Source organism: Pan paniscus, chromosome 12, assembly GCF_029289425.2.
Source record: "Pan paniscus chromosome 12, NHGRI_mPanPan1-v2.0_pri, whole genome shotgun sequence".
Classification (NCBI taxonomy): domain Eukaryota; kingdom Metazoa; phylum Chordata; class Mammalia; order Primates; family Hominidae; genus Pan; species Pan paniscus.
In genome coordinates, this window is record NC_073261.2 from 30,989,476 (window position 1) to 31,000,725 (window position 11,250).

The following is an 11,250-nucleotide window of genomic DNA, read 5'->3' on the forward strand; positions in this document are numbered from 1 at the left end:
CTATTCCTCTCTTCCCTCGTCTGTTTGGATGCCCTTCCAGTTTTGCACATTCAGTGTAATGGTGGCTGTGGGTTTGTCATGGCTAGCTCTCATCATTTTGGCACTTCTGACTAGAAGGGCAAGAGGGGCCAGTGTTGTTGTTACCTGAAAGGTAAGTGCAGCCCACAAAAATGCAGTGAAGAAGAAGATGTATGCATATGTTTAAGTTAATACAATTGAGATATATTTAGCAGACAGAATCAATAGAGTTGATGAGTGACTGACTGGATGTGTGGGGAGTTTATATCACTCCCAGGTTTTTGACTTGGGCAACCGGGCACTCATGAAGGAAAAAGAGGATCCAGGGAGAGGAACTTTTCTGAGGACTGGGGTAGGGCTGAACAGCTGCATTTGAGACTGGTGGAGGGTGGGCTGGGCATGGGATGCACAAATGGAAATTCCACTGGGTCTGCAGCTCACACATAGACATGACCAGCATAGAGATAGAGAGGCCCCAGTGCTGCTGAGTAACTGTGATTCCCCAGGTGATGGCATCAGCTGAGAAGGGAAGGAAGCCCATGAGAGGACACTGAAGAAGGAGTGAGCAGACAATAAGAAGCCCACAGGAGACAGAGAAGGAACAACTAGAGGGAGAAGCCAAGGCAGGCGTGTGTGGTAACACATAGGAACTGAGGGAGAGGACATTTCAAGATGGTGGGGATGCCATACAACAGGACTATGTGATGGTTTTTGGCTGTGTCCATAGGAAGTCACAACAGGCAAGGGAAAGAAACCAGAACCCAGTCATGGAGTTAAGAAGTGAGTCAGAGAGGAGATGGGTAGGGACAGTGAGGTAAGGCCTCTTTTTAAGGAAGTTTGGCTGAAGGATAGACTAGCTGGACACATGCTGGCTGTGTGGGGTAGAGGGAGGAATGATGGAGGGTAGGAGAGCCTTGAGCCTGCAAGAAGAGTCCCTTAGAATAGAGAAGCTGAGGTTAAAGTTGTGGAAGACAGTGGGGATAACTGAGTGACAGATAATCAGGAGAAGAAAAGGAGATCCAGAATCATGACAGAGAGATGACCTTTGCCAAGAGCACAGCCATCTTTCACTGTCACAGAGAGGTAGGACAAAATGAGTGGTGTTCAAGAATTGGTTTGTAGCACAATATTTCAACTATGTCCTTTAAAAAGTTTCTCCACAGACACTACCCAAAGCAGTCCTTCACTACAGTGGCAGACAGACCTGAAAATTTTCATCTGAAGCAGCAGAGTGAACTGCAGAGGCAGGTAATTTCTAGAAGGCTTGCTTTGTTCCATTGATACTGAAGATTATTCATGAGGCCAGTCTTCTGAGATTTCTGTCATTTCTCTCATGTCAGGTCACCAACCAGTGTGGAGGCTAAAAGCGGGCCTCTTTGGGGATTCCAGGTGGAAGTGTTGGACATCTGTAGTATTCCTGGTCTCGAATCATCCTGATATTCTTCATTTTGTTATTCACATTGGACTAGGGTGAGGAAATGAGTTCTGGTCAGAGTCAATGTTTCCCAACAATGTTGATTTATTTGGTCCTAAATATTTAAACACATTTTATAAATAGCTTTTCCACACCACATATATAGGGAAAAACAGGGAATTAACTTGGCCCAGCAGCACTGTTTGTGGGGCTAACACCCTGTCTGTGTATCTCACCCCAACCCTAAGCTTTGTTTCTCTCCTGTCACTTTGCTCCTATTTCTTTCATGTGAAAGAATGTTCATTTTCTTTGAAAATGAGCTCATTTCCTCATTTTCTTTCCATATTTCAGCAGGAACAAAGATCACCACAACTGGCTCCCCTTCAACTATGTTAGATGGCAACTTGCCTTCAGTATGGTGAAACACATCAGTTAAGACTGGGGTTGTGCATGGCAGGACTTTCTACAAGGACACCCAGTCTCCTTAATAAACATGAGATGCTCTCTTTCCAGAATTTCTCTTGCCTGACACAGCATAGGAAGATGCTGAACGGCCGCACAGTGATCCATTGGTCAGTGGTGACATAAGGAGGTCAGAGGGGAGGAGTGAGGAGAAGTAGGGAAGACTAGGTGGTTGTAGGCCTCCTTCATCTGTTCATTGGCTGTGGCATTAGGCCAGCTACTCTTTGCACTTCTGTAAAGTGAGACGGTCGATCTTGTCTGCCTCTCTAGAGGATGGTTGCAGGTGTCAAATGGGGTAGTTAGGTGGGAGGGCATTTCACAAAGTTAAAAAATATGACTTTGGAGGCTTGTTATATTGATGAGGATTATAATCCCTGAGAATTCCTGGTGTGAAGAAGGGAAAAGAAGATAATTTGTGAAAGAAATGTGTCCAGTTACTAGTCTTTGAAAAGGGTCAGTCTGTAGCTCTTCTTAATAATAGGCAGCTTTCAGTTGCTCAGGGTCAGATTTCCTTAGTGCTGTATCTAATCACAGGAAAGATTGTGGTTCCCTCCAGTCTCTTTCTGTGGGACTTGGGCCCACTTCTCATTTCATTTAATTAGAGGAAATAGAACTCAAAGTACAATTTACTGTTGTTTAACAATGCCACAAAGACATGGTTGGGAGCTATTTCTTGATTTGTGTAAAATGCTGTTTTTGTGTGCTCATAATGGTTCCAAAAATTGGGTGCTGGCCAAAGAGAGATACTGTTACAGAAGCCAGCAAGAAGATCTCTGTTCATTCACACCCCCGGGGGTATCAGGAATTGACTCCAGTGTGTGCAAATCCAGTTTGCCTATCTTCTCAAGTTAGGGTTAATTGGATAATTCTGGAGAAGTACACATTGAAAACTAGAACTAAGCCAAGCAATTAAATACGTTTCCTGCCTATTACATGCCTTGGTACTGTGCAAAAGAGCTCACAGGGCATCTGAGGAAAGATCACTAACACACACCTCAAATGACTGTGTCTGATTTCCTAGAAGGACTCAGAAAGGGAGTGATCACTGTGGATTGGACTGGATAGTGCCTCATGCTGGAGGTGGGCTTTGAATGGAGCCTTGAAGGTCGAGAAAAAGTGATATAAACACTGGCTCCTTCCTTTTGAAGGGACACCACACTCTTTGGGCTTAGTGGTTATAGATGCCTTTAGCGCAGCCCAGGAGCAAGCATTTGTTGTCTACCTACCACGTGCTTGGCTTTGGAAATGCAAAGAAAAAAGGAGGTCACTATTTTATGAAAGGATGATTTTATTCTACCTGATGTAGCCAGCTGCAAGCTTCAGAAGGCAGCACATACAATAATGATGGGCTGGTGAGATGAGAGCTAATGGAGAGATGTACAAAGTGCCATGGGATCACCAAGCAGTGGTCAGGTGAAGGCATCTGATTTTCTTTAAGATCTTGCTCAAATGTCATCTCCTCTAGAAGAAAATGTAGGGCTTCATCAGTCAGACAACATGGGGAAATTGATCTCAGTTCGAGAGACATGTATTGATTATCTAATACGTTCAAGCAGTTGTGCACTGGGGATAGAAAAATATTATCATCATCATCATCATCATCAACAACAACAACAACAACAATCTTGCTGTATGCCAGGCACATAATTTTACATGTATTATCTCATTTAATCTCAAACAACTCTATGCTATAGGTGTTTATTATTATCCCTATTTAGATGAAACATTTAACCTTCAGAGAATTTAAATAAGTTGCACTTGCAAGCTTAGCAGGTGAGGAATCAAATTTGGAATAGGACCTAGATCAGTGATCGCCTAGATCTACAATCTTAACCAGTACCCTGTTCTCTCTGCTTAGAGAGCACCTAGAGAAAATTTGTAAGCAAATAATCACAAAACAAGGGATGACACAATATATGTAAATGTAGGATTTTACATTAAGTGGAAGAAGGAAGAAGGTCATTATTTACTTTTTCTGGGTGAGAGATGAAAACACTTCTGCAAGAGTATTTCCAATTTCACCAAAGTATGGAAAGATGTTTATCCTAATAACAATACTCAGTAATGGTATTTGATTTAATTTCAGCCTAGTACATGATTTGATTCTAAAACAGAACATTTCCTTAGAATTTCAATATCTGGAATTCTATAGCTCAATGGTTTTGGTGGAAAATTGACTATTAATATTTTATATACTTCTTTTGATAGTTTTGGGGCTAAGTGAATCAAATCTATTCATAACTCTAGGTTTTCAAATTCTGAAATCTTTTAGAGTTGTTTAGTTAAAACTAGCTCTTTTCTTCCAGTTCGTTAGCTTACCAAATGAGACAAAATAAAAAACAAAAATTTATTTTCAGTCTGATATAGAGAGTTATTTATAGTTACATGGTGCTATTTTATTTTCAGTCCGATATAGAGAGTTATTTATAGTTACATGGTGCTATTTTATTTTCAGTCCGATATAGAGAGTTATTTATAGTTACATGGTGCTATTTTATTTTCAGTCCGATATAGAGAGTTATTTCTAGTTACATGGTGCTATTTTATTTTCAGTCCGATATAGAGAGTTATTTATAGTTACATGGTGCTATTTTATTTTCAGTCCGATATAGAGAGTTATTTATAGTTACATGGTGCTATTTTATTTTCAGTCCGATATAGAGAGTTATTTATAGTTACATGGTGCTATTTTATTTTCAGTCCGATATAGAGAGTTATTTATAGTTACATGGTGCTATCTCTTCCTTTAAAAACATTTCTTCTTTCTTTTTTTCTCCCTCTCTCTTTTTGAGGGGATTATAAACACTGCCAGTATTTTTTGCCTAAAGGGTAAATCCTCTTAAACTCTTTCGGGATCTATATTAGGTGCCAGATGGTCATAAGAAAATTATGTGAGATACTGGTGAATAAACAAGCAACCCAGAGCTAGGTTTTCAGAATAGATGCTAGCCAGTAGTTCACAGGCATTATCCAGCAACTGGTGGGGATCTACTTGGCCAGCCCGTGACCACTGAGATGTGAACTTCCCTGGACCTTGGCAGTCAAGAGGGAGAGAGGCAGAGAAAGCTCCATTATCATCACTAATTCCCTTTTGACCACACATGACAGCACGACCTGCTTCAAAGAAATAAGATAAATGGTGGTTAGGTGCCCCCACAGGCCCACAGTAGCCCATTCAACAAAGAGCAAAAGTAAAACTACTCCTGATGGATTTAGCAACATCATAGTTCACTTGTGAGGCAACAGGCTTTTATTGCTTGCTTTGGGACTGGCTTCTTCTCATTTTCTGTAGGAAAGTGAGCCTACCTGACTTAGAAACAAAATTTTGGAACACAAACCCTTTGTAAGTTGGGAGATCCCTAAACTAAAATTTCAAGTGAGATGAAAAGCCCCTTGAGAAAGAAATTTCTGGCTGGGCATGGTGGCTGATACCTCTAATTCCAGCACGTTGGAAGGTTGAGGCAGGAAGATCACTTGAGGCCAGGAGTTTGAGACCAGCCTAAGCAACATAGGGAAACCCCTGTGATATAGTTTGGATCTGTGTCCCCACCCAAATCTCATGTTGAACTGTAATCCCCAGTGTGGTAGGTGGGGTCTGGAGGGACGTGACTGGATTAGGAGGGTGGATTTCTCATGAATGGTTTAGTACTATCTCCTTGGTACTCCTCATGATAGCAGGTGAGCTCTCGCAAGATCTGGTTGTTTAAAAGTGTGTGGTATCTCCCCCCTCACTCTCTTGTTCCTGCTTTCACTGTGTGACATGCCTGCTCCCGCTTCACAATCTGCCAGTAAATTGTGGCAGGTTATGAGTGTGTGTAATTTATGAGTGCTGATAGGATGAAAGATAGAAAATGATTTTAGATAGAAAGAAAATCATTCTGGAAGCTTTGAGTCTTCCTTTTGTAATCTATGTTGGTTCTTTTTTAACATCCCCTGTTTCAGCACTTACTGACCTGGAGTCTGTCTCACAATGACTAAATGTAATATAAGATTCTAGGATGTACACTAGAACAGAAAATGGAAACTAAATAAAAACTGAGGAATTCTGAACAAGTATGGTCTTTAGATAATAATAATATGACAATATTGATGCCTTAATTGTAACGAATGCACCACACTAATATAAAATTTTAGTAATAGAGAAAGCAGAGTTTGGGTACTTACCAGGAATATTATACTATTTTCACAATGTTTCTGTAAACCTTAAAGTGTTCAAAAATTAAAATTTTATTTAAGTCAATTGCAATATATAAGATTAATTGAACCCAAGTTGTGGAAAACATAACTTCTGTTATAATGTTCCTTGGAAGCTTCTAAAGACAAGGCCTTTCTTTTCTATTTTTAGTAGAAATTACACGTATTTTCAAGTCAAACTGTTAATATGTGACAATATTTGCAGTACTGAAAGCTTAATAACTTATAGATTCATGGTAATGAAAAGCAAAGCATAGTGTTGTTTTTGGTTTTGGAATACTGTATGAAATATGTAGTCTTTTTTTTTTTTTAAGATGGATTCTCACTCATTTGCCCAGGCTGGAGTGCAGTGGGATGGTCTTAGCTCACTGCAACTTCTGCCTTCTGAGTTCAAGCAATTCTTCTGCCTCAGCCTCCCCAGTAGGTGGGACTACAGGCATGTGCCACCATACCTGGCTAATATATATATATATATATTTTTTGTATTTTGAGTAGAGATGGGGTTTCACCATTTTGGCCAGGCTGGTCTCGAATTCCTGACCTCAGGTGATCTGCCCACCTTGGCCTCCAAAATTGCTGGGATTACAGGCATGAGCCACCGTGCCTGGCCAAAACATGTTATCTCTTATTCAAGATTTATAATAACAGTTATGTGATACTCAGTAAGGGATGGTGATCTACATAAAATAAAAGTCCAGGCACAGTGGCTTATGCCTGTAATCTCAGCATTTTGGGAGGCCAAGACATGAAGACTGCTTGAGTTCAAAACCAGCTTTGTCAGCATAGTGAGACCTCATCTCTACAAAAAAATCAAAAACATTAGCTGGGGGTGGTGTCACACACTGGTAGTCCCAGATATTTGGGAGGATGAGGTAGGAGGATACTACCTGAGCCTGGAAGACAAAGGCCACTGCACTTCAGCCTGGGTGACAAAGTAGGATCCTATCTCAAAATAGATAGATAGATAAATAGATAGATCAATGTTATTTATCTCAATATTTGAAAGAAAAGTTGAAAAACCTCCGAGCTCAACTAAGAATCAGTTTCTAGAATAAACAGAAGTATAAATCATTATACCTCTTTACTTTAAAAATATTACAGACATTATAAGTATTTTAATAACAAAAAATCAAATACTTTATATATGCTTTGTAATCTGTCCTTTACAAAATCATTTAACCTTTATGACAGGAGCTACTATGGTGCTCATTCCACAGATGAGGTGCTGAGGTTTAGTGAACTGAATAGCTTGTTCACAGACAGTTGGAGACAGAGACTCAGTTTGCCCATACAAAGATAATTTTAACCAATAGCATTTTACAATAGAATATCATAATACCTATGAATTCTAAAAACATTTTATTCAAATCTCTCTTTTAATATTAGCACCTCTTCAACCTCTTCTTGACTCTACCACCAAAATTATCTTCCTAATCTCTCTTACCCTGTAAATTTCTGTGTGTGTGTGTGTGTGTGTGTGTGTGTGAGAGAGAGAGAGAGAGAGAGAGAGAGAGAGAGATAGAGAGACAGGGAAAGAGTGGATTTACCAAAAAATAAGATAGGAAGGTTGTCGTAACATCTTCCCTTTTATTTCTCAATTCTGAAGTCCCCATTTTCATCCCTGGGAGAGTTGTTCTAGGATAGGGTAGCTAAAGGAACAGAGAAAATCAGAGTAATGGAATTAGCTAAAAGGGAAAGTGGCGACCTGAAGACCAAACACTAAAGAAGGGGCCAGTGAATGGCAAAGAAAGTGGAGAGCAAAACATGCAGGTAGATAGGGTCCTAGTTAGTGAAGGCCCAGAGGCTGGAGGGTAAACCCATGCAAGGGTGAAGTTTAATACAGTGAAAATATAAGTAAGATGGGAGACCTACCACAGAGAACCAACACTTGGCATGTTTCTGATGACAGTGTTTAGATTGCAGTGGTTCTAAAAATTAAGTGATTTTGGAATTGGCATTCCATGTGACTTTGAAAGTTAAATGATAAAGTAAATGTTTTATTCAGCTCTCTCTCTCCCTCCCTGCCCACCTTCTTCCCTCCATTCTTCTGTTTTTAATGGGGATGTTTAAAATCCAATCTCACATTAATTTTTTCTTAAGTGTAAATAATGGGAAAACTTCACTTCAAGAGGGGACTCCTCAGTAGACCTCCATAATTTCCTGGCTTTTACTGCCAGTTAGTCATCAGGAATAGCCATGGCTAAGAGAGTACCAACTGGGCAAGCCAGTGAATTATACCAGTGCATCTCAGATTTACTGATTTGTTTAACTTTTTTTTTGTTCTTTTTTTTTTTTCAGAGATAGAATCTCACTATGTTGACCAGGCTGGTCTTGAACTCTTGGCACCCAAGCGATCCTTTTGCCTGGAATCCCAAAGTGTCAGATTTACTGAAGAATATTTCATTGTAATTACTTTTTATACTTTATAGGTCAAGAGCTCTGTTTTAAAGACAAAATTTATTGAATATACTTTTTCAAACAAAGTTTCATGTTCTAATCATTGTCTGATTTCAGCATTAAATGAAACACAGTAAAGAAAGTTGGGCTGATGTTGTTGTTGGTGGTTGTTTTTGTATTCTGATTACAGAAATGTATTTTGAGTGGGCTGAACATAGAGTAAATGCATCCTCAGCTGCTGGTCTAGAAACTTTTTTTCCATGAGTGAAACTGCACATTGGGGATGGTGGGTCGGGGCTGTGAGTCCAGAGAGTTAAGCAGTAACCCCAAAGATTTTAACTGGGATCCAGAACAGTTTTATCATCGCTCTTCTTTATGTCTATATTTATCTTTAGTAATTGTACCATATGCTGCATTTTCCACTGGTTACATAGGTAAGCCTAGTCCTCCCCACAACATTCTTATACCAATGATGGTGACAATATGCTGTATTTCTTTTGTATCAACTCCTTACTGTAGCTACTCAAATTGTACTAAGACCACTGGTACTAATCTGCAAACTAATTTTGAAGTACCTGGAAGTACAGATTTGAAAACCTTTTATAGCAATCTGACATTGCCACAATATTTTACATTTTACAAAAAATAAAAGTCTTTCACTCTGGGTAGTTTGAAAAGCACCACTGCAGAGAAAATAGTTGACACTTCACAAATGCTTATTTGATTTTCCTGAAGGTGATAAGTAAATTAGATATTCTATAATGTGTTATCTTTAACACAAAAATTATAGTAACTATTTAAACAATTAAATAACAGAAATTCAGATTCATGGTAAAATCAAAGAATATAAACTAAAAATTCCCTATATTTTCTATATTTTCTGAGAAAACATAAATAAATATATTTTCCGAGAAAACATAAATAAATATATTTTCCGAGAAAACATAAATAAATATATTTTCCGAGAAAACATAAATAAATATATTTTCCGAGAAAACATAAATAAATATATTTTCCGAGAAAACATAAATACATATATTTTCCGAGAAAACATAAATACATATATTTTCCGAGAAAACATAAATACATATATTTTCCGAGAAAACATAAATACATATATTTTCCGAGAAAACATAAATACATATATTTTCCGAGAAAACATAAATACATATATTTTCCGAGAAAACATAAATACATATATTTTCCGAGAAAACATAAATACATATATTTTCCGAGAAAACATAAATAAATATATTTTCCGAGAAAACATAAATAAATATATTTTCCGAGAAAACATAAATAAATATATTTTCCGAGAAAACATAAATAAATATATTTTCCGAGAAAACATAAATAAATATATTTTCCGAGAAAACATAAATAAATATATTTTCCGAGAAAACATAAATAAATATATTTTCCGAGAAAACATAAATAAATATATTTTCCGAGAAAACATAAATAAATATATTTTCCGAGAAAACATAAATAAATATATTTTCCGAGAAAACATAAATAAATATATTTTCTGAGAAAACATAAATAAATATATTTTCTGAGAAAACATAAATAAATATATTTTCTGAGAAAACATAAATAAATATATTTTCTGAGAAAACATAAATAAATATATTTTCTGAGAAAACATAAATAAATATATTTTCTGAGAAAATATAAATAAATATATTTTCTGAGAAAATATAAATAAATATATTTTCTGAGAAAATATAAATAAAATTTCCCTATATTTTCTGAGCTTGAGTAACTCTTTAACAAAATGTTGACATAGATAAGCACTTCAGCATTCATGGATAAGCATACTTTCATAAAATCTGAAGAAAAATATATTTGATAATTCCAATGCCTGTCTCAGAGCTACTTTTTCTGCTGGTACCTCTGACTGGAATGCTTTTTCTCTCAACTCATACTTTTAAATTCTAGCCCCCTTTCAGGATCCAAATGCTCCATTTTGTAGAACATGTTTATTAAAATAGTTTATACTCTCTTATTGTATTATTATATGATGCCTTAATTCATGGCAACTTGTTAATATGTCATATTTCCTCTTAAGCTTCTTAAGACAGAGACCATTTATTATCACTTTGTATATTTTTAATCTTTCCCAGAATAAGTGCTCTATAAATGCTTACTCAGCATTACATCATTAAATAAGGCAACACAATGTAATTTTCACTATTAATAATGACTGCATTAGCAGGGCAAGGACTCTGAGGTATTTGTCTGACAAGCATTCAAAATTGCTAGCCAATGTTAGAACTAGAAATTTTGGAAAAGGTAGTGAGGTCAAGTCATTGACTGACCTTGGCTTTACTCATACATACTCTAACCAGATGGATACACATCAGAGCCTCAGCGTCTCCGAGTTTAAATGGGCCATAGGCACCACCTAAACTAATAGTCAAACCGGACACAGTATACGAGGACACTTGGAAGATGTATTGAGTTGTTAACCTAAAAGTTAAGAGAACTAAGAATCTAAATGGTGGTTGCTTAAGAAAAATACCATCTCAGGGAGGAGCCAAGATGGCCGAATAGGAACAGCTCCGTCTACAGCTCCCAGCGTGAGCGACGCAGAAGACGGGTGATTTCTGCATTTCCAACTGAGGTACTGGGTTCATCTCACTAGGGAGTGCCAGACAGTGGGCGCAGGTCAGTGGGTGCGTGCACCGTGCGTGAGCCGAAGCAGGGTGAGGCATTGCCTCACCTGGGAAGCGCAAGGGGTCAGGGAGTTCCCTTTCCGAGTC

General features: G+C 37.7%; 1 protein-coding gene across 3 annotated transcripts in view; it reads left to right on the plus strand.

Annotated features, from left to right (window-relative positions):
• LOC103785882 (ankyrin repeat domain-containing protein 36A-like) overlaps positions 1 to 8,637 on the plus strand; it is a 132,795-nt gene extending 124,158 nt beyond the window's left edge. For all 3 annotated transcript variants that reach the window (XM_063594779.1, XM_063594781.1, XM_063594782.1), the window contains 3 exons: positions 1,171 to 1,266; positions 1,359 to 1,488; positions 8,387 to 8,637. The gene's annotated coding sequence lies outside the window, so the exon portion shown is untranslated. The remainder of the gene's footprint in view (positions 1 to 1,170; positions 1,267 to 1,358; positions 1,489 to 8,386) is intronic.
• The last annotated feature ends 2,613 nt before the right edge of the window (positions 8,638 to 11,250 follow it).